General features: G+C 41.0%; 1 protein-coding gene across 1 annotated transcript in view; it reads right to left on the reverse strand.

Annotated features, from left to right (window-relative positions):
- LOC136876121 (uncharacterized) overlaps positions 1–24,380 on the reverse strand; it is a 529,911-nt gene that overhangs the window by 141,322 nt on the left and 364,209 nt on the right. The window lies entirely within an intron of this gene.

Raw genomic sequence — 24,380 nt, forward strand, 5'->3', positions numbered from 1 at the left:
ATGCAGTTTTGGAAATCTTTTCTGCAGGTCAGAATTGCTGCATTTCCTCCTTGCAAGACTGCCGTCTTTCAATCGTCCAACCACTGCTCTGCTTTTGTTCTTCATGGAAGCCCTTGAAGTCAATAATTTGTAACTGGTATTGTGATCGGTTTGAGATGTCCTCTCGCCTTAGTCCAGTTTTGTTGAAGTCCTTCCTCACCTGCAGGATCCATTTGTCAGAAACTTAGGCTACTCTCAGGTATCAGAAAGATGTGTTACGTGAATCACTTTCTATCAATTGTCCATAGAATTCCAATCTTCTTTTCCTAATGGTCTCCATCACTTGTTCATTTTCCCTTAACCTATATTGTCCACTTACAATTTTGGACCCATAATCTTGGGAAGGATTTTGCTCTCAACTCTTATTGTTGTTGTTATCTCTATAATTATAAAAGGAAGTGTTTGTCTGTCTGTCTGTGTGTCTGTGCGCGATGCCCAGCAAAATCTACAGCACGCAGAGATCTGAAATTTTGAACATAGGTAGATGGAAGTGTGTCCGAATGCACCTCGAAGCCGGAATTTTGATTTTCGCTCTCGTTGGTGAGTTATGAACGAAAAACCATCGGAAAACATGCATTGGGATATGACAATCCAACGTGCTGTCACCAAGATTAAAAGCATAGAGTCGCTGTCGCTAGGCAACGTACATAAGATAGGTAGAGAACACAATATTCAAGGAGCCATTTTACGTCCAGGACGTAGGAAGCTGTTGTTTGGCCTCATATGTTGTGAGGGCATATGACGGTGTTGATGATGATTCGTCCGTCGGATCGGGGCGTTAAGTCTTGAGCTATTCGACAGGAGTGGTCTATGTGCCGGCGGCGGGTTTCATCCTCTTCAGTCTTGCTATCATATATCATGTCATTCATTTCTTTCAACAAGCAACTTTTACAAGAATTACCCGATGTTATACACAGTTACAAGTCTATCGACTACACGGCAGAGCTTCGAAAGACTTGGAGTCACCTGGAGTACCCTCGAACATCTTAGAGCGGACGATTGTGGCACCAATTATCCTTCTTAAGAATAAGAATCCTGCCCTCTGTAATGAACACGACTCTGAAACTGATGACTAATATTATTGAAGCCATTCTCATGATTGGGCATGCAGCGAGCGAAGTAATATTCATTCCTCGGATTTGAATAATTTCTTCGCATATACAGTGAAGTTTAGATGTCTGCAGTGTTCAAAATAAAATTTCTCCATGTAATAATAAAGCAAGCATAATCTTCTCCTTCTTACTATATATAAAAATGGATGTATGCAGGTATGTGTGTGTGTAAATGACACATCTCCTCCTAAACCACTGGAGCAATTTCATCAAAACATGGTACACTTATGACTTACTATCTGGAGACGAGCACTGTGGGGGTAAGCAATCCGTAGCTCGCTTAGGGGGGGGGCAGGGGGGCAAGCTATAAAAATAATCGAAAAAAGTGCCGAATCCACAGTTTTCGGGGTCGCTGAGATGAACAGTGACACTCCCGATTTTTCAAAAGTCAAAGTTCAGCTCTCTTTCATATGGGGGGAGAGGGGGTGATATTCAATAATAATGTCGAATACATAGTTTTCGTGGGTCGCCGAGGTGAATTTTATACTCTGGATTTTTAGTATCAGGAGACAAACCATGTGGGGGTAAGAGAGCCCAGGAACCCTTAGGGGCGGGGGCGGGGGCGAGGTGGGTCAGATAAACAAATTAACGAAAATAGTGTCGAATCCATACTTTTGGGGGTCGCTGAGATGAATAGTGACACTCCGGATTTTTTTAAAGTTCAAGTTCAAGCCCCCTTTGGGGTGGGGGCGAGGGGGAGTGATATATAAAATTAAACGAAAATAGTGTCGAATACATAGTTTTCGGGGTCGCCGAGGTGAATTGTACACTCCGGATTTTTAGTATCAGGAGACAAACCACGTGGGGTAAGACAGCCCAAGAACCGTTAGGGGCAGGGGGGGGGCGAGGGGGCTGAGATATAAAAATAATCGAAAATGGCGTCGAATCCATACTTTTCGGGGTCGCTGAGATGAACAGTGACACTCCGGAATTTTTTAAAGTCCAAGTTCAGCCCCCTTCGTGGTGGGGGGCGATGGGAGAGTGATATATAGAAATAATAGAAAATAGTGTCGAATACATAGTTTTCGGGGTCGCTGATATGAATAGTGACACACTGAATTTTTAGTATCAGGAGACAAACCATGTGGGGGTAAGAGAGCCCAGGAACCCTTAGGGGCGGGGGGGCCGAGGGGGGTCAGATAAACAAATTAACGAAAATAGTGTCGAATCCATACTTTTCGGGGTCGTTGAGATGAATAGTAACATTCCGATTTTTTTAAACTCAAAGTTTAGCCCCCTTTAGGGTGAGGGAGGGGGAGTGAGATATAATAATAATAATAATAATAATAATAATAATAATAATAATAATAATAATAATAATAATAATAATCCAATATACTGCCGATTCCATAGTTTTTCCGGTCGCTGAGATGAATAGTAACATTCCGGATTTTTAAAGTCTAACTTCAGCCCCCTTTGGCATAGGGGTGAGAAAGGGTGAAAAAATAAATTGTCAGAAATGACCGAGGTAATGGACGCGTGTGTTCCAGTGTGACTTTCAAGTATAACTTACTACCTGAAAAATTTTCTGTGGGAGTAAGACGCCCCTAGAACCACTAAGGAAGCGGGTGAAATATAATCCACACTAATAAATGGAAGTCTGTTTGGCGCGATCTATATATACTGTATATATAAATTAAGGCATAAACATGAAAACAGACGTGAATTAGTGAGACCATTCTAGGCATCTTAGAAATTTAAAACTTGGTACCAGACAAGCTGATGACTTCAAGGATCCCTAGAAAAATCTCAAATTCTCATAATTCTCTGAGGGATACATGCTGGGAGTTTCAAACCTGCATAAGAACACAGTCAGTGATATTTATGCAAAACCTACAGGTTTCATGGGCTTGAAAGTTTCCTGAAAGTCCTGATTTTTAACCCACTCTCCCATATCAAGATCACAGCACAATCTCCCAGACGAGTTAGAAAATTGAAATTTTGCAAAATTATAGCTTTTAGTATGTAACCGACGGGAAATTTACGAGATGTTTAAAATTTTTATTTTTTACCCCCGAAAAATATCGAGATATGGAGGCAATTTTAATGACGGTGCAGTCCTTCCTTTCGATGTATTTCGTGGCTAAACGGTAAGTCGTATCAAAAATGGATGGCACAATCTGCGTTCAATTTGGAGTGATCTACAACTTCAGTCCTATGACCTTCTGTCGTATCTCTATCCCTTATACATTACATTTTTCTCTATTTCTGGATTTACCTCAAAAAAATGTTGCACTTTGTACACATATAATTGATGATTTGATTCACTTATAAGAAAGATGGGATCATCAAATTCTACACGAATATTCGCCCACCCAGTAGCCATATGTGAGCCAAATTCTATGTTTGAAGCTGTCTCATAAGTACCTGAAAAGTAATTCACTGTGTGAAAATCTTACACAAATTTCATCCTATTCAACGTTTCTAAAAGATAATGAATTGTGGTAGGCAAGTGCACCTGTCGTTATCATCACAATTCCACAACTCGCACTTTACATTGGAAACATCGTCTGCGGACCTCCCTATGCTTTTTTTTCGGATAACGCCAATTTACATGCAATTTAAAAATTATTATTCACTTCATGTACAGTAATTTACTTCGATATCCGTACACAATCTGAAATACCGTAGCGAAGCACGGGTATAATTGCTAGTTATTATTATATAGGAACCAACAATCCCATTTACATTACGCAAAGCACGTATAGAGGCGTGCATTTGCCTTCCTTTTTGCCCATATTTCTTTCATGTCTTTACTGGTCAACTTGCCATTTGTGAATTTTGGATTTGAAGATTACCCTGGTGTAATTCCTACCTGTTTCAAATCAGTTTTGATTTCGCCAATCCATTTCATTTTGTTTGTTTTAGCTGTACTCCAGTTTTAATAGAATTCGATTATTATTAAAAACAATAATGTTATTTGCTTTACGTCCCACTAACTACTTTTTACGGTTTTCGGAGACGCCGAGGTGCCGGAATTTATTTCCGCAGGAGTTCTCTTACGTGCCAGTAAATCCACCGACACGACGCTGACGTATTTGAGCACTTCCACACACCACCGGACTGAGCCAGGATCGAACCTGCCAAGTTGGGGTCAGAAGGCCAGCGCCTTAACCGTCTGAGCCACTCAGCCCGACTATTCGACTATTTGTTTGGTAAGTCTGTCTGGATGCATTCTTTTAATATGTCCGTGGAATCTTAGCCTGCATTTTCTAATGTAACTGTGAATATTTGTTTATTATTTGATTTCCTTTCTGCTTCTAAGTTGGTATTGTCCGTCGGCGTATTTTGGGCCTAGAATTTTTCTCATGATTTTGCGTTCCTTTTTTTTTTACAGTGTTTTCAATGTCTGCGTTCCTGTTAAAAATTAGCGTCTCTGATCCACAAGGACATTCTGGTCTAATGACTGTATTGTAATGTCTTAGTTTTGTGTGCATATTATTATTATTATTATTATTATTATTATTATTATTATTATTATTATTATTATTATTATTATTAAAATTTAAATAAATGTATACGTAATCCAGAATTAGACACGTGTTCCAATAATTTCACGATAAGGGCCCTAAACCTAAATCTATTAATGTATTACTTTGATTGCTGTAGAGTTGCTTCCAAAATTACGGCTGTACCTCTCTTACCGTCAGACGTAAAATTAGTTGGAAATTTATGGAATGAATTGAAAGGAAGAGACTATAACTCAGCGGTGAGCTCAAAGGAAGAGGCTCTTGTAGGCAAGGGGAAATATATAAAGAAGCAAACTGGAAGTATGCCAAAGCGCTTGAAAATGTTGATAACCTGGAAGGGGCATCGTATACTATATTGTTGTTGTTGTTGTTTCTCAATGCCTGGGGTTTTAGGACATATATCTGAATACATTTATTTTAATATGTCTGACATCGGCTAGGGGAGAGAATGAAATAGCCATGGCCAATATGTCAACGCCTTAATTTTTTTTTTTCTAAAGACTGGTCCACAATTTCCAATATTTTATTTAAAGATATTATTATTATTATTATTATTATTATTATTATTATTATTATTATTATTATTATTATTAATTATTATCATTGATTAATTAATATTTATTATTATTATTATTATTATTATTATTATTATTATTATTATTATTATTATTATTATTATTATTATTATTACCGAGTGAGTAGTCGCGTGGTTTGTGGCACGTAGCTGTCAGCTTGCATTCGGGAGATAGTGGGTTCGAATCACACTGTCACCAGCCCTGAAATTGTTTTCCATGGTTTCCCATGTTAAACCAGGCAACTGCTGGGGCTGTACCCTAATTTAGGCCACGGCCGTTTCCTTCCCAGTCCTAGACCTCTCCTATCCCATCATCGTCATATGACCTAGCTGTGTCGGTGCGACGTAAAGCAAATTCTTCTTCTTCTTCTTAGTATATTAGTTTTATCCTCACCACGCACAGTGCGTAATTTCAGGAATCTAGCCGGCCAAAAATCGTATCTCAGAAACGAATGGACCGATTTACATAAAACTTAGTATGTAACTGCTATTATTGGAGATAATTAAGTGTGTGGTCAATCAAGTACAAAGAACAAATTACTACGTCAGGAATAGAATTAGTAATATTTGTAATTTTAATCATTTTTCGTTATAGCTTTAAGAAATTAAATAGATGTTAATAGTGGGACATGCTGTTTAGAATGTTTAAAAACAGATACAGGAATACATGTACTTGCCAAACAATTTATTCATTAGATGCAGTTGCATCAGAATCGCTATCGTCACTGTCATTATCTCCTTCGGCAGAACCAGATACAGGAGGCTCAGATAGTAAATTGAGCACTTCTCGTGAAAGCGGAATCTATTTCCTCCTCCTTGATTTCCCTAAGCTGGTAATATAAGGGTCCGAGTATTTGTGTTTTTGTGGAAGGTTTCCTATTATCTTTATTCCTGGTCTCCTGAGCTTCCTCTGAGAGTTGTTCAATAGGTATAATACAGTGCCTAATGACCTCCTCTGCAAGTTACAGGCATATAGTACGATTTGTATTTTTGTAAGCACAATTGTATAGTTTCCTTTGCGCACATGCCAAATGTCACTTATCAATTGCATATCCACACCAGAGTGTTTCTACAATGGCACATAGATGGTTTATTAAATTTATATCTACAGTACTCCAGTAATATCCGTAGAAGTGGATGTCTCTCTGAAGAACCTTCTAGCGATTTCCATGATTGGTATTGCCAACACTTTTCTTCGGATATCAACCAATAGACGCGTCTCCTCCCTGAACTTCTCTAGTGAAGTCATCTACAGTATTTATTTACTGCATGTGTATTTTAGGCTTTAAATCAGTGCGTAAATGTATTGTGTTAAATGAGAGTTATGCAAAAAGCCTACGTGTGTGATTTATTTCTTTAACATTAATAATGTGATCTTTTGTAGTCATCTGCAGTATTTATTTATTGCGTCTGTTTTCTAACTTTTGTCTAGATAAATTTATTAAATGCAATTAAATACATCCCCCGCCCCTCGAGCCCATAAAATTATTTGTCTATTTTCTCTCGCAATTTGCCTTATATTTCAGTGCTAAGGTTTCTAATGTGCCGTAGTTTACCTCTGATTCTGTACAAACCAAAAGTAGCCCCTGTAAACCCCACGTCCCCTTTAGTTTTTGTAGCTTAGTTTCTTCAACCTTTTGTCTTGAACTTACATACTGAATTTCACAAATTTATGTGCCGCCGTTTTCCCGTGATGGCGTTGAGCGGAGCCGTTCGATATGGCAACGCTGTTGTCATAAGAGCAATACCGTTTTCTTAACATGGAATGAGCTATAGTACTGACAGGCTCATCTTGACATTGGTGTGATACACGTCCTTCTGCAAGGCGCATTCTCTGCTCGAACCAACTTTTATTGTACTTCAACAATTTGTCCCTTTTTCTACTATATTTTGTCCAACGTGATCAAATTTTAGCACACAAAATACTGACAGATTTCTTTATTGACTTGGATATATCCTCGGAACAATCCTAAAAGCCTAAATGTTCAGTTACAACATTCGCAATATCATCGTTCCGCTTATATTCCCTGCTGTTCCACAACAGCTCGAAAACCGACCTCAGGGTTACAGAGTACATGGCTTCTGAAAAAAATTAATTACTGTCATGGTCGCGCCTGGTCGCAACAAAAAGTCACAGTTTTCTATTCATTAAAGTATAGATAACTCATCCAAAAGGCTTTCATTGCGGAAATCATAGGCAATCCTTTTTGAAAATCAGCTCAAATTTGTATAATTCGATAGCGCTTGGACACCCTGTACCTGAACTTTAAGTCCATATTCCGGACAACAATACAGTCATTTTCAGAAAATGCTACATGCTATATAAAATGCATACCTTTATCTAATATAATCACATTGCAAGCTAGAGAAATATTTAGTTCTGACGTCTTTACTGAGCCCTCGCATAATAATAACTGCGCGCTCTCCTCGCCAGAATATGATGCCCTAACGGAGGAGAGCCACTTTAGGCCTTTGGTCAGATTAGATAATCAGACAGCGCGACTTTTCAATACTTAATTACTGTACCCAAGAGTCTTATAAACGCTACTAACAGAAAATGTGCACCAAATACAAGGGTTGAAAATATCAGTTTTGGCCGGCTGGTTGCTAGAAATTACCCACTGTGCCACGTTAACGATTTTCGAAGAGCCCGAGGTACCATACATATAGCGGTGTTTCGTCTCAAGGTGCACAGGAGCTGTGTACCTTCTTCTTCATCTACTTCAGCTTTTTTTCCACATCTATGGGGTCGTGGGAGTGAACTGTGTCGCACATGTAGATTTGGCCTTGTTCTATGGCCCGTATGCCCTTCCTGACGCTAACCCTATGTAGAGGGATATAATCACCATTGGGTGTTCCTGTTGTGGTTGGTAGTGTGGTGTGTTGTTTGAATAAGAAGAGGAAAGTATTGGAATAAACACAAACACCCATTTCCAGAGCAAGAAGAATTAATCAGACGCGATTAAAGTCTCCGACCCAGCCGGGAACCAAACCCGGGACCCTCTGAACGGAAGGCCTCAATGCTGACCATTCAGCCAATGAGTCGCACCAGTGTACCATCTTATCAAAATAATATTAATAAAATTCAGAAAACGAAATGAATTATTACTTCTCTCTCATACTTGCAATATGTATCACTATATATACTGTACATCACTGTAACTACTGTTATTCCGCTGATTATGCTCACCAAGCCTGATCAAGCATTGTTGACTAGTATATAGTATATATAGTTCCTGCCGCTCGACACTTTGCGGAGAACTATTCCGATGGAGTTGCAGTGTTTGAGGTCTTGGTGGTGGGGTGGACACAGGCTTGAAAACGTGAGGCTAAGAACTCTTGAAATGCACTCCTGCTGTCAAGCAGTCGGTTTGTTCCTGGATTCAAAAAAATGTAGGGGCAGAACTGTGATTTATTGTAGGAAAGAATTCTGACGGGAGCCATGGCATTGTACTCATTAATACTAATAATTTGACTGAAGCATTTAGAGCGTGCGTACAATATCTGAAAATTATCATCACAATTGCTATATCAAACGCAGAACGCATAAACTCGTGAAAACATGTCTTGAAAATTCAATGCTCAAGGAACCTCCGTACCCTTTCAATGTCACCCTTACAGAGGAAGTTTACTTCTGAAATTTGATGACGATGATGATGATGCTTGTTGTTTAAAGGGGCCTAACATCGAAGGTCATCGGCACCTATATTTCTGAAATTTCAGAATTTAAAAGAAGTAATAGAGAATTTTGCTCAAGGTAACGATAAAGGAAGTTTTCTTGTCCACAAAACTGAGCAACATTACAAGAACACAATTGCTATACTCTAACGAAAGTTGAAAGAGAACATTATTTTGTTATAAATTATTCTGTATTTTAAAATGATTTGGTACCTCACTGGCTGAGGTGGCAGCGCGCCGGCCGCTCACCACTGAGTTTCGTGGTTCAAATCCCGGTCACTCCTGAGAAATTTGTGCTGGATAAGTTAGAGGCGAGACTAGTTTTTCTCCGGGTACTCCGGTTTTCCAATCATGTTTCATTCCAGTGACACATACCAAAAACATTTCGTTTCATCTGTCAGTCATTAATCATTGCATCAGAGTAGTGCGACAGGGCCTGGCAGCCGGCACAATTCTTATCCTCGCCTCTAAATTGGGGCTTCATTCATTCATTCATTCATTTCATTCCTGACCTGGTTGAATGACTGGAAACAAGCTGAGGATTTTCATATTTTAAAATGATTTATAGGAAAACACATGTCTTAATTTATGTTTTCTCTGAAACAATAATGTGCGTCTGATAATAACTAAGAATTTAGGAGAACTATATTTTAATTTTAGGGGCTGTCTGGCCGAGACGGTGGTGAAGGCATGCTCGGTTCTCCCGGAAGGACGTGGGTTCGAATCCCCGTCATGAAGTCGTAAAATTTAAGAAACGAGATTTCCACTTCCGGAGGTGCACATGGCCCTGAGGTTCACTCAGCCTACACCAAAAATGAGTACCAGGTTAATTCCTTGGGGAAAAGGCGGCCTGGCGTAGAGCTAATCACTGAACCCCAGCAAGTGCCGAGGTTACGGATAGTGGAAGCCTTTACCTTCCACCCCTCCAGGGGCCTTCATGGCCTGTACGTAGATGACTTTGCTTTGCTATATTGTAATTATATATATTGCTAGTGATTTTTTCTATTTTCTTTACGTCGCACCGACACGGATAGTTCTTATGGCGAAGATGGGACAGGAAAGGGCTGCTGTGAAAATGGGAAACAGCGGAAAACTATTTTCAGGGCTGCCGACAGTGGGATTGTAATCCACTATCTCCCGAATGCAAGCTCACAGCTCTGCGCGACTCTAACCGGACGACCAACTCGTTCGGTTTATTATTAGTATTATTATTATTAATATTATTATTATTATTATAAGTGAACAAGTCCGCCTCTGTGGTGTAGTGGTTAGTGTGATTAGCTGCCACCCCCAGAGGCCCGGGTTCGATTCCTGGCTCTGCCATGAAATTTGAAAAGTGGCAACCATGGGATAGCAAAGGGCTAGCAGTGGTAAGAAAACGACCGTGGCCTTATTTACGGTACATCCTCGTCATTTCCCTGGTGTGAAAATAGGAAACCAAGGATAACCATCTTCAGAGCTACCAACAGTTGGGTACACTCAGCCTCGGGAGGTCAACTGAGTAGAGGTGTGTTCGATTCCCACCTCAGCCATCCTCGAAGTGGTTTTCCGTGGTTTCCCACTTCTCCTCCAGCAAATGCCGGAATGATACCTAATTTAAGGCCACAGCCGCTTCCTTCCCTCTTCCTTGTCTATCCCTTCCAATTCCCCGGCAAGGCCCCTGTTCGGGATAGCAGGTGAGGCCGCCTGGGCGAGGTACTGGTCAGTTTCCCGAGTTGTATCCCCCAACCCAATGTCTCACGCTCCAGGGCACTGCCCTTGAGACTGTATAGGTAGGATCCTCCGCTGAGTCCGAGGAAAGAACCAACCCTGGAGGGTAATCAGATTAAGAAAGAAAGAACGGCAGATAGTGGACACAGAGACAATCTTTATCTTGTACTAGAAGAGTGCATTGTTTTGTTGCCTCGTTTTCCACACCGAAGTGTTTTCCATGTCGCTCAATGCCAGAGGGGCCACGTGCCTTGTTATCAAGGGCGGGCTTTACTACAGAATGTCACTCTCAAAGGAGGCGCCTCAAGTAATGAAGACGGAAGGTTTTATATTCCACAAAGAATGAGAGGAGTAATTCCTTTGTCGTGGGCAGAGGGAAAGCATGAGATACTTGTGGCGCTTTAGAACATATAACTAAAAGGCAGCGTTTTGAGGCAATGCAAAGGTAGTCATAGAAACTGTAAAGGAAATAAGGAGAAACATGGTATTTTAGTATCTCCGGATATAACGTTAATCACCTCTACCAGTTTTTTTAAAGACATGTGACATCACCTCTAGTTTGGATAACTACATTTTTTCTGTGGTTGGAACTTCGTCTTGTTCTAGAGATATTAAACCATTTGCATATTATAATCGTTGTACCTCTTCGTGCACTTCAACCGGTGTTCCAAATAAGTTTTTCTTTTTCTTCTTTACAACTTGCTTTACGTCGGACCATGGCAACCATGGGATAGCAAAAGGCTAGCAGTGGTAAGAAAACGACCGTGGCCTTATTTACGGTACATCCTCATCATTTCCCTGGTGTGAAAATAGGAAACCAAGGATAACCATCTTCAGAGCTACCAACAGTTGGGTTCGAACCCACGATCTCCGGAATGCAAGCTCACAGCTGCGTGCCCCTAACCGCACGGCGAAGTCGCCCGGTTCCAAATATTTGCAGATATGTTGTATTTCATTCAGATGTGGGGTATTACAGGGCCATTAGTGATGAGTAGGGCTCGGATGTTTTTGCAGTAATAGGTTAGAAAGCAAACTTACTGAAGCGAGTAACAAGTAGAGTCAACCCGCACGACGGTAGTGTTATGAGGTTTGCATAATTATTAGGGATTAGGCCCATTAGTACCCCCTAAAATTTATGTTACTCCCACTACATTACGTTAGAGCGGGCTAGTCGACATTTCCTACTAAATAATTTTGTTACTAAATAATTTTGTTAGTAGGAAATGTCAACTAGACCGCTCTAACGTAATGTAGTGGGAGTAGCATAAATTTTAGGGGTTCTAATGGGCGAACACCTAATGTTTATGCAAAACTCATAGCATTACCGTCGTGAGGGTAGACTCTACTTATTACTCGCTTCAGTAAGTTTGCATTCTAACCTATTACTGCATAAAGATCCGGGCCCTAGTGATGAGAAAGTATTGCAGTATGTTCATCATGCTGCGTAGGTGCAATAAGAGCCTAGTGTTGCCCGCAATTGTTATCCTGGAAGGTAGGAAAATCTATCTGGCCAGCATCTTCGAGATGTAAGATGATAATAACACTGCTCATTCAGAATTTTAGTTCTAGTATGAGTCAAGTGTACGGCAGTCCATGCATAGATAAATAGATGTAGACCATCACAGAAACTTCTCCAGTTTGAACAACTGTTGCAACGCAGTCTTGGTGAAAGGATTCATTGGATCTAAAGCAATGGCCGCCCCGTATCATTACAGTACAAATGGAAACGTGATTAATCAAATTGCCATTGTACCGCCGAGACCATTTCAAATACGCTACACTGTGAAGCACTGTTGACAAGGATCTGTTCCAGCTGTCTAGCTACTAGACTTGCAAACACAGTGTTGATCTCTGTCAGTGATATTCCTTTTTGTCTGTATTCTACAACGCTGATTTGACATTACTGGTGAGATACAGCACTCGTTATACTCCCTATGGACCATTCACAACGACACATCTACAAACGGTGTCACTTTATTCACATTGTGTCCCGCGGCACATACTGTCACTTTAGCACTTCGTTGCCACTGCATCCCATCTGACTTGCGAGCTGGAAACTAAACAAGACTTGCGCCAGAGGTAGTTGTTCGTTGTCAGCCCATATTATAATCAGGATACCATCTGTCGAGCCCTAGAACATAATGTATGTTCTACCAGATATAACTAATATTTTTCCCCGGGAGAAAGACAAAGTAGTACATTAAATTTACCATCAAGACAACAGTAGATTAGGAGGAGTTGCTGAATTGTACGGACAACGTCTCGGAAACAGAGAGCGAGTTGATCTTAAACAAATAATGAGAAACTCCCTTTTACGCTCTTCAAGGGAGTGTGGTTTAAACGTGTAATAATGGGCACAGCGCTATACACGGGAAATGATTTGTGAGGTGGGGAAACTACTGGGAAACACTACTTCAGTAATAATAAAATTGGCTGTGCCGGTAATAGCAACCATATTTTTATTGATGTTCCTAATCTGGATAAGGAACACCCACAGATTTAAAAAAACTTTTGATTGAGTGTAGAATTTTCGTCGCACTTACGCGAAAATTTGTAGTTTTTCACTTAAAGATTACGATTTATGCTTTGCCATTCTCCAGTATTCACAATTGCACTGACAAGAATTGAGAAAACGACTAATAGGACAGGGCAGAATTGAGCTGTGTTGACAAGTAAACCTGAGGGTTTAAACCCTTTCTATGAAAGGCAAGTACACTTGTAAAATTTTGGCACCGTTGGGTGGAGGGTTTTCCCACTCAGGGTGTAGAATTCCGCTTAGCTACTCGAACTATAATGATCTACAGTACAGGGAGACCAACAGATTTTTTACCACACCATTTAGAAAAATACAGAACAATGGTCTTTTTTTACAAATTGTACGGAATTTTCCCTCTTTTTTCTACATGGTAAAAGCGCTAAAAGCGGAATTTAGAACCTCTATAATAGGGTAACATCATGCAGTATAGCTGCCTCTGTGGATCAGTGATAGAGTGTCGGCCTCCGGATCCCAAGGTAGCTGGTTCAAACCCGGCAGAGGTAGTCGGATTTTTGAAGGGCGGAAAAAAGTCCATTCGACACTCCATGTCGTACGATGTCGGCATGTAAAAGATCTCTGGTGACACATTTGGTGTTTACCCGACAAAATTAATTAAATCTCAGCCATAGACGCCCAAGAGAGTTTCGGTTTACTCGGTCTGTTGTCTAGTGGGCCTAGAGTAAAACGGAACGTCGAAATTGACGAGCAGACAGCCAGATATCGTCAAATTGAAATGTCTGCACACGGTAGCTGAGGCCATACGATTATTATTATTATCATGCAGTATTACACAGGATTATTCACCTAACATTTTACACGCAAACAGCTTCTAAACCTTTAAAGATATCAGCATTCCGTTTTCATATTCGTAAATGGTACGCAGGATCTTGTAAAATGACGTGTTACTTAGTCTCATGGGGGTGATTAACAACCGAGATATTGATACTAACTCCATGTTTTTAAACGGAACGGCACAAATTCATACAGCTGATTTAAAAGTTCATCTGCGTACACGTTCAAATATGTATTTTCAAAATCGGACAATTACTTTTTGAGATATAAATAAGAACAGCATGCGCTGTTTTGCATGCCGCATCGGACGGCGTGAAGTCGGTCAAGGACATATTGAGGCGCAAGCAGTTTCCTGGGAGTGAGTTCAGCCACAGGATGGATACGAGGCATGTAAGCACCTCGTACACATGTGATGGGCTTGCAAAGTGTGTATGACAGGCGAACACATGATAGGACAGAAAGGGTTGATGTGTTTAAAACGAATAAAATAAGTACTTTGCCTTGAAAGGAACATACAGTTTTAGTGTACAGTTCATACTACTCTATGAGCTGAGAAATAACACAAAACATCCGAAGAGCTCCTTCTAGAAAAGCAAATGTTCAGAGCTGATCGTAGTGAGATGGCAGCAACACTATTATGTTTTATTTTACACACATTAATCTCCGCAGAACTCCAGCGCGACTGTAGTTGCCCGACTTCACGCCGTCTGATGCGGCATGCAAAACCGCGTATGCTGTTTTTATTTATATCTCAAAATGTAATTGTCCGATTTTATGTTTTATTTTACACGCATTAATCTCCGCAGAACTCCAGCGCGACTGTAGTTGCCCGACTTCACGCCGTCTGATGCGGCATGCAAAACCGCGCATGCTGTTTTTATTTATATCTCAAAAATTGTTCGATTTTGAAAATACTTACATATTTGAACGTGTACGCAGATGAACTTTTAAATCAGCTGTATAAATTTGTGCCGTTCTCTTTAAAAACATGGAGTTAGTATCAATATCTAGGTTGTTAATCACCCTCATGAGACTAAGTAACACGTTATTTTACAAAATCCTGCGTACCATTTACGAATATGAAAACAGAATGCTAATATCTTTAATGGTTTAGAAGTTATTTGCGTGTAACATGTTAGGTGAATAACCCTGTATATGAGCCGTCCAGGGACGTCACAAAAAAGTGTAATAAACGGGACACCGTTATATGCGGGGGCGTAATAATGGCATTTTACTGTACATGGGCTAGGTAAAAGAGTATATATTGTAAATATAACAGAAAAATACCGGAAGACTAGTGAATGAAACAGATAAATTTTGCTACTGAGCTAAATTACTCTATGAAACTCTATGACCCCATCAAGGATCTTGGGAAATATGACTGCAGCCTAGTCCAACGGTGAGCAGATATCGGAATGTCACGTGGGTAGCATGGTACCTTTTTATACCGTACTGTTTTATTTTCTGGATCGCATTCACTGCTTTTCATATTAATAGCTCTTCAGTTAACCTCACAAGCCTAAGTAAACTCCCGTACAATTATTAAATCAAGATTAAAATCCCCGAGCTAATTGAGGAAGGAAGCACAAACTTCTGAATATCTGTCCCTCTCATCATCATTGACGAGTTAACTTTCGTGCAATTATTATTAAGATGTACATTGCATTTGGGAGATATTCTGGTGGAAATGCTTGCATGTAATCAGCTAATCACAGAGAAACAAAATGAAATTAAAACACATTACATAACAACAAAGAATACAACAAAAGTGCTGCATGAAAACAAAATATTAAAATGTGCTACGCCAAAGAAATATAATACCTAAAAGGAAGAGCTAAAATCCTGATGACCGGGCGAGTTGGCCGTGCGGTTAGGGTCGCACTACTATGAGCTTGCATCCGGGAGATAGTGGGTTCGAACCCCACTGTCGGTAGCCCTGAAGATGGTATTCCGTGGTTTCCCAGTTTCATACCAGGCAGATGCTGGGGCTGCACCTTAATTAAGGTCACGGCCACTTCCTCCCCACTCCTAGGCCTTTCCTATTCCATCGTCGCCATAAGACCTATCTGTGTCGGTGCGAAGTAAAGCAAACAGAAAAAGTCGAAAAAAAAAGAGCCTGAAGAATATACTGAAGACGTAGTATAAGATAATGACAATCAATCGAAAATGAATTCACATAAAATATATGCAATATAACTTAAAATTTTCCATTGCCAGTGTCGTAAAAAATAATTGCCACAGTAATTCTCACAAATTTACAGAATATAATGAAAGTGTTTAATTGTCCGAATTTATTCGCTCGTCTTCTTCATATTAAGACAACCCAACCACCAGAGAAACGCGCAATAGTTACTACATCCCTTCATATAGAATGGGCGTCAGGAAGGGCATCCAGCCTTAAAAACAGGACCAACATGCGCGGCACCCACGACCCAACAATTTGTGGGAAAAGCGGTAGAAGAAGAATGAAAATACTTTCTTCAATTTGTCTCCGTTATTTCTGGGGTCGCTGGAGCCACCCAGGCTCATTCTGGGTTTGGCCGGGGGTTTGAGACCGGATGCCCTTCCTGACGTAACGTGATTCTTGTGATGAAAATCTCGACCCAGGATTGACCGGGATTCGAACCTCAGCCTTCCGGGTGGGACGCCAGCAGCTAAGCCACTGGAGTTAATCACGTCCCCCCTAGAAGAAGAATGTAAATATTTAATTGAAATTGGAGTAGAGATGCAACGTAGTGGAGATGAATACCAGCGGAAGAAACAGAGCATACGTCAGATCAAAAGTAGTTCCCAGCAAATGATGGTTGCTCTTTTATATAAGGGCCAAATTCATTTCAAAAGGCCAGTTCTCCACCGGCTGGAGCTACGCAACCCGGCTTGCCTTATAGAGCAGTAAAATAGATCTTCAATATCCCCTGGTCTTACAACGTTAGCCTAGAGTAGAGACAGACACAGAATAACAGATGACGGTTCAGAGGGCACCCACTTCGATTCCTGCACGGGTCGTGGATTTTAGCCGCGACTGGTCAATTCCTCTGACACGAGGAACGAGCGTTTGTCTCAACACAAATCTCTTCATAGTTCTAATATTCCTCGGGAGGGCATCTGACCGTAAAACGCGGCCAAAGCCACGTCAGGGCGTGGGAAATTTATTATTATTATTATTATTATTATTATTATTATTATTATTATTATTATTATTATTGTGGTCCGTCTGTGTAGTGTAGTGGTTAGCGTGATTATCTGCCACCCCCGGAGGTCCGGGTTCGATTCCCGGCTCTGACACGAAATTTGAAAAGTGGTACGAGGGCTGGAACGTGGTCTAATCAGCCTCGGGAGGTCAACTGAGTAGAGGTGGGTTCGATTCCCACCTCAGCAATCCTCGAAGTGGTTTTCCATGCTTTTACACTTCTCCAGGCAAATGCCGGGATGATATCTAACTTAAGGCCACGGCTGCTTCCTTCCCTCTTCCTTGTCTCTCCCTTCCAATCTTACCATCCCTCCACAGCATAACAGGTGAGGTCGCCTGGGTCCTCCTTTCCAGTTGTTTCCCCCCGAACCAAAGTCTCACTCTCCAGGACACTGCCCTTGAGGCGGTAGAGGTGGGATCCCTCACTGAGTCCGAGGGAAAAACCAGCTCTGGAGCTTAAACAGATTAAGAAAGAAAGAAGTCCGCCTCTGTGGTGTAGTGGTTAGTGTGATTAGTTGCCACCCCCGGAAGTCCGGGTTCGATTCCCGGCTCTGCCACGAAATTTGCAATGTGGTACGAGGGCTGGAACGGGGTCCACTCAGCCTTGGAAGGTCAAATGAGTAGAGGTGAGTTCGATTCCCTCCTCAGCCATCCTCGAAGTGGTTTTCCGTAGACTCCCACTTCTCTTCCAGGCAAATGCCGGGATGGCACGTAACTTAAGGCCACGGCCGCTTCCTTCCCTTTTCCTTGTCTATCCCTTCCGAACTTCCCGTACCCCCATAAGGCCCCTGTTCACCATAGCAAGTGAGGCCGCCTAGGCAAGGTACTGGTCATTCTCCCCAGTTGCCCGGACCCAGAGTCTGAAGCTCCAGGACACTGCCCTTGCGGCGGTAGAGGTGAGATCCCTCGCTGAGTCCGAGGGCAAAACCAACCCTGGAGGCTAAACTGAATAAGAGAAGAAGAAAGAAAGAAGGAAGGAAGGAAAAGAAAGAAAGCAAGAAAGATTTATTATTATTATATATATTGCGAATGAGCCCATTAGGACTACGCAAAGTACTTAGAGACAGGCATTTGCCTTTCTTTGTGCCCACACTTCTTTCATTCGTTTGCTGTGTGCTTCTTTTCTCTCTTGAGACCATGTTGTTCCGGTCTTCTTCTTTGGTTTTTCCTCTTGGTCAACTTGCCACTTATGAACTTTGGTTCTGAAGATAACCCGGCTTTGGATGTCTTCAGGTGTAATTCCTGCCAGTTTGAGATCTGTTTTAATTTCGCCAATCCATTTTATTGTGTCCGTTTTAGCTTTACTTCGGTTTTCATAAAATTCAACTATTTGCTTGGTAAGTCTATCTGGGTTCATCCTTTTTATTATTATTATTTATTATTATTTATTATTATTATTATTATTATTATTATTATTATTATTATTATTATTATTATCCGTGTGGGGTGCGTAATTTGCACTGTGCCTTAACTTCTGGATTTTCACTTGTCATTCAAGGTCCGAATTCCAGTAGTTTTCGGGTTGTAATTTTCATCTAAAAAATTACGTGGTTTCAGGATGAACGCCCGGTCTTAAACCATAATCGAAACTCCGTCGCCCCCTATAAATGATCCAGTGTGGCTCCAGACACCCCATAAATATCTATGATGGGCTGTACAAGGTGTATTTGAATAATGCTATCAATTTCCTGGTGTTGCAGTAGAGAAGTCACTCCAGAACATGGATACTCGTCACACAGGCCAGCTGTTTCACTGCCATATGGTAATTGAGCATGAATATGTTACGAAAATGATTGCCATCTCTAGGAAGTGTGGAATACTTGACCTCGTTGAGTCACCGAAGTAAACTGTTCGTTATAATGCTGCAGACGCATACCACTGGAGGGAGGGACAGAACATGTAATTTTATCGTGTGAGATGACAGAAGAAGAGCCAATTTGTTACTCAAACATACACGAGAAAGATGTTTAGGTAGAGCAGGTACGGGAGAACAGGCAAGGATGAACAACGTAATCAATGTTGAGAACTAACAGCGGCCGCTATTCATGAGCTCAGTCTGTTGGTATGTCTTCTTCTTCTTCTTCTTCTTCTTCTTCTTCTTCTTCTTCTTCTTCTTCTTCTTCACCTTAACCGCTAGTAGGAATGTATTTAAGAAAATATGTTATAAAATAGTGGTACTTGACTTAAAACGACTAGTATATCATCTCAGACGGTTGAGGCGCTGGCCTTCCGATCCCAGCTTGACAAGTTCGATCGTGGTTCAGTCCCGTAGTATAATGAAGGTGCTCAAATACGCCAGCCTCGTGTCGGTAAATTTACTGGCATATAAAAGAACTCCTGCGGGACAAAATGTTGGCACCTCGGCGTCTCCGAAAACCGATAAAAGTAGTTTGTGTGACTTAAAGCTATTATTATTATTATTATTATTATTATTATTATTATTATTATGATTATTATTATTATTATTATTATTATTATTATTATTATTATTATTATTATTATTATTATTATTATTATTATTATTATTATTATTATTATTATTATGTGCCATTATAGACCTTCAGGCAAGCAAATCAACACTGAAAACGTCCTACGGATATGACCTACGAAATTTAGGTAAATAAAATATAATAAAGTGTGAGAATATATTCTTTATTTATTCCTAAAATTGCAATTTTTTCTTAATTATCGTTATCCGGTCGATTAGATTATCAGTTTGCCGTCTTCCACCATTACGATCGCTAATGTGAATCAATGCCGAGTTTCAGTTAAGCCCTTAAAACTACGTTCGGTGTGGAGATTTTTAAAAGTCAAAAAACACCTGAGGGTATTGAACCAAGGAACACATTACAGAAAGAATTGTGTAAATAAGTTAATTTGGCTAGGATTTCAATAAAAAAGAAAACATGTAAAGAAACAAGCTATTTTAGGTTGCTTTTCCGGAACAACTTTTAGGCCGGAAGTAATTTTGGAATTTTTAAAAAAAAGTTTGATAGAGCTATCCAAGATTCACAATTTGAAACCTTTATGGAGCCTTTAATCCTTAACATTTTGACACAGTTGAAGAAACTGCGTCCGCCTCTGTGGTGTAGTGGTTAGTGTGATTAGCTGCCATCCCCGGAGGCCCGGGTTCGATTCCAGGCTCTGCCACGAAATTTGAAAAGTGGTACGAGGGCTGGAACGGAGTTCACTCGGCCTTGGGAGGTCAAATGAGTAGAGGTGGGTTCGATTCCCACCTCAGCCATCCTGGAAGTCTCATTCTCCTCCAGGCAAATGCCAGGATGGTAACGAACTTAAGGCCACGGCCACTTCCTTCCCTCTTCCTTGTCTATGCCTTCCAATCTTCCCATCTCCCACCAAGGCCCCTGTTCACCATAGCAGGTGAGGCCGCCTGGGCGAGGTACTGGTCATCCTCCCCAGCTGTATCTCCTGACCCAGAGTCTGAAGCTCCAGGACACTGCCCTTGAGGCAGTAGAGGTGGGATCCCTCGCTGAGTCCGAGGGAAAAACCGACCCTGGGTGGTAAATAGATAAATAAGAAGAAGAAGGAGAAGAAGAAGAAGAAGAAGAAGAAATTGCTTAATTTTACGTTTTTCATATTATAGGGACCTCTACTTTGTCTGCTAAGAAATGGTTGCATTCAGGTGCCCCAAATAAGTAGAAATATTCAGTTTATTTCTGGTCTGGTACAGACTTCAGCAGCGACGTCAGTGCTACCAACACATAGACACTATGGACAATTCGCTTCGATGTGAAGATGTTGGACTAAGGAATATATCCATACCTCTACTAAACTCCTTTCGGCACTTTGATGACTGCTGTTTGCAAAAGCAAATTAATTAACGAAAGTCATTAAAGTTTACCTCCTGCTAGTTACGACCCACTTATTACATCACAGGAGAAGCCCTCCGGAAGAGACTCCAAACTTCCTAACTCATTTCACATCGAGAAAGGAAATTAGCATAGTTTGCAATATCAACTACTATTGAAGAATCAGATGATATGAACATTAAGTTCCTCATGTCAAAGAAACCGATCTCAGTAATCGAGAGCAAAGACTAGTTAATGAATCTTGGAAGAACTAGCAAGTTAGCAACGCGGTGCATGATCTGGTAGCAATAAGCCTGTCTTCGGAATTTGGTGGGTTCGAACCACACTGTCGGCAGTTCAGAATATGATTTTCCGTGGTTTTCCATTTTCACACCAAGCTATACTTGAACTAAGAATTCGTCAACTTTCCCAACCCATTATCACAAAAAGGAAGTGTTAGTAAAATGGCAAATAAACAGAACTGGAACATCTGAGGTTTGAATCTTGTCGTTGACACTGGCTACCCCGTGAAGGGGATTGGTGGAATACACCCACTGGTCAGAGACCACTAAGTTGTGACCCCTAGGCATCTCAAATTGAGAGCGCGGGTTGATGACCATAGATTCCATAGCTGATTCTGGCACGGTTTCCACTTACTTGTATAAGGTTCCTCACATTCAACTTTCCTATGAGATTTGCCTTCCAACACGGACAGTACTGAGTTTTCGAGACTCAGGGGATCTTTCATTTTTTGTCCCTCGTGGATGTTTCCTTCCTTTTGCCAATGCTCTCGTTTTTACAAAGTTCAGACCTCTTCCATTTCCCCTCTGATTTTGAGTGAGTTTGTTGCACGGTTCGGGTAGAGTGTCTGTGAGCTCGTATTCGGGCGCCAGCAGGAGATAGAAATAAGGGAAAGAAATTAACAAGAGAAGTAAGAATTGTAGGTATTTAGGTACCTATTCGACTACTCTTCACCGCAAAGGTTGTCTGAGTTTTGAAATACCAAAGGTGTTCATTAATTATCCAATAACTGTAAAATGGGTCTCTTGAATTCACGCTCGCTTGAGTGCTCCTGGTCATGGGTGCCCATATGACAGTTTCTAGAGGGGGCCCAGATCTGGGGGTACGTAGTAATTTTAATATTTTGGAAGATAAATGGCGATTTGTACTCTGCGGTAGAATAACCCACGGTACCCCCTGCCTGTTGGTGGTGGACGGTACTACCGCTTTTACGTAATACTGATTTTTAAATCATTTTCTTGAGAGGAAAACACGTGACTACACTATATTTTTGCCTTTCCCTGAGAGCTATAGGGGGGCCGCGGCCCCACCTTGCCCACGGGTATGGGCGCCCTTGCTCCTGGTCGTGAAAATTCAACAAAAAAATTGCCCTTTCATTTTTTCCTTCTTTGAATATAAGGTTTACTGAATTAAAAATAGTATTTACGTGTCCCTGCAACCAAATTTTATGTTAAATTACTATTTAAATATGGCTGCACCATCACCGTTCAAACCCCACGATCGGCAGTCCAGAAGATGGTTTTGCGTGGTTTGACATTTTATACAAGGCGAATACTAGGGCTGTCCACTTCCTTTCCCATAATCAGTAAGACCTGTACCGAGCTCGATAGCTGCAGTCGCTTAAGTGCGGCCAGTATCCAGTATTCGGGAGATAGTAGGTTCGAACCCCACTGTCGGCAGCCCTGAAAATGGTTTTCCGTGGTTTCCCATTTTCACACCAGGCAAATGCTGGGGCTGTACCTTAATTAAGGCCACGGCCGCTTCCTTCCTACTCCTAGCCCTTCCTTGTCCCATCGTCGCCATAAGACCTATCTGTGTCGGTGCAACGTAAAGCAACTAGCAAAGAAAAAAAAAAGTAAGACCTGTCTAATTCGGATCAAAGTAAAATCAAAACCAAAGAAATAAATTCCTTTCATTAGCGTTAAGAGAGGATAGTGCCTTGGTGTACTTTCTCTTGAAACGATAATTATGACCTCTACATCACCAATACCACGTCACAATGGCTATCCACACTGAGGTTTGTCCCCAAACGTTTCCATACTCTTTGCAGAAATTTGTGGTGATTGCATAAATATTTATGTTCCGCAATATACTATTTAAGCTAAACCTGGTGCTGCAGTGGCAGCAATGGCTGTATTATTGATAAGTATTTTTCTCTTTGCCTCTGATATTGACCAGATCAAGCGTCCAGAATAAGTACGATCCATCTATTTTTATCATATGTAGAATTCTGCAAGTTGAAAGTCTTCTATTGGGTGTTATTACACTCATTTTTCTTCAAATATTAGTTTTACCAAGCTGTCAGATTTTTGCGTTACCAAATGATTGTTGGAAAGTATGATTTACTTTCACCAGACGCCCCATCGTAACGTAGAGTGTCTTAGTGTGAACACACAAACCGTACGTGGTACTCACTTCAAGATGCCTGCATCCCCAGTTCTTCATGTAATATTACTGCACAATGTATCATGTTGCCGAGAAAAGCCGTAACTATAGATCAGTTCCGCTGAATGTCGAACTGTTCTTTTTTTTTTGCTAGTTGCTTTACGTCGCACCGACACAGATAGGTCTTATGGCGACGATGGGACAGGAAAGGGCTAGGAGTGGGAAGGAAGCGGCCGTGGCCTTAATTAAGGTACAGCCCCAGCATTTGCCTGGTGTGAAAATGGGAAACCACGGAAAACCATCTTCAGGGCTGCCGACAGTGAGGTTCGAACCTACTATCTCCCGAATTCTGGATACTGGCCGCACTTACGCCACTGCAGCTATCGAGCTCGGTTGTCGTATAATTAGTTTGATTGTTAAACCTGTTACTGTCTAGGAGAAAAAAGTTCCTAAAAATTAAAAATTCTCACTTTCGGGACAGAAATGTTAGCTGCCGTCTGAGGGAGAGTGGTGGTGGTGCAGCCATATTTAAATAGAAATTTAACATACAATTTGGTTGCTGGAACATGTAAATATCATTTTAATTCAGGAAAGCTTATATTCAAAGAAGGGAATAATTAAAGTGCAAATGTTTTGTTGAATTTTCACGACCAGGAGCACTCAAGCGAGCGTGAATGCAAGAGACCCATTTAATAGTTATCGGATAATTAATAAACACCTTTGGTATTTCAAAATTCAGACAACCATCACGGTGAAGAGTAGTCGAATAGATATCTAAATACCTACAATTCTTACTTCCTAGTAGGTTCGAATCCCACTATCGGCAGCCCTGAAGATGGTTTTCCGTGGTTTCCCATTTTCACACCAGGCAAATGCTGGGGCTGTACCTTAATTAAGGCCACGGCCGCTTCCTTCCAACTCCTAGGCCTTTCCTATCCCATCGTCGCCATAAGACCTATCTGTGTCGGTGCGACGTAAAACCCCTAGCAAAAAAAAAAAAAAAATTCTTACTTCCCTTCTTAAGTTCTTTCCCTTATTTCTCCCTCCTGCTGGCGGGAAAACAT

Source organism: Anabrus simplex, chromosome 6 (assembly GCF_040414725.1).
Source record: "Anabrus simplex isolate iqAnaSimp1 chromosome 6, ASM4041472v1, whole genome shotgun sequence".
NCBI lineage: Eukaryota > Metazoa > Arthropoda > Insecta > Orthoptera > Tettigoniidae > Anabrus > Anabrus simplex.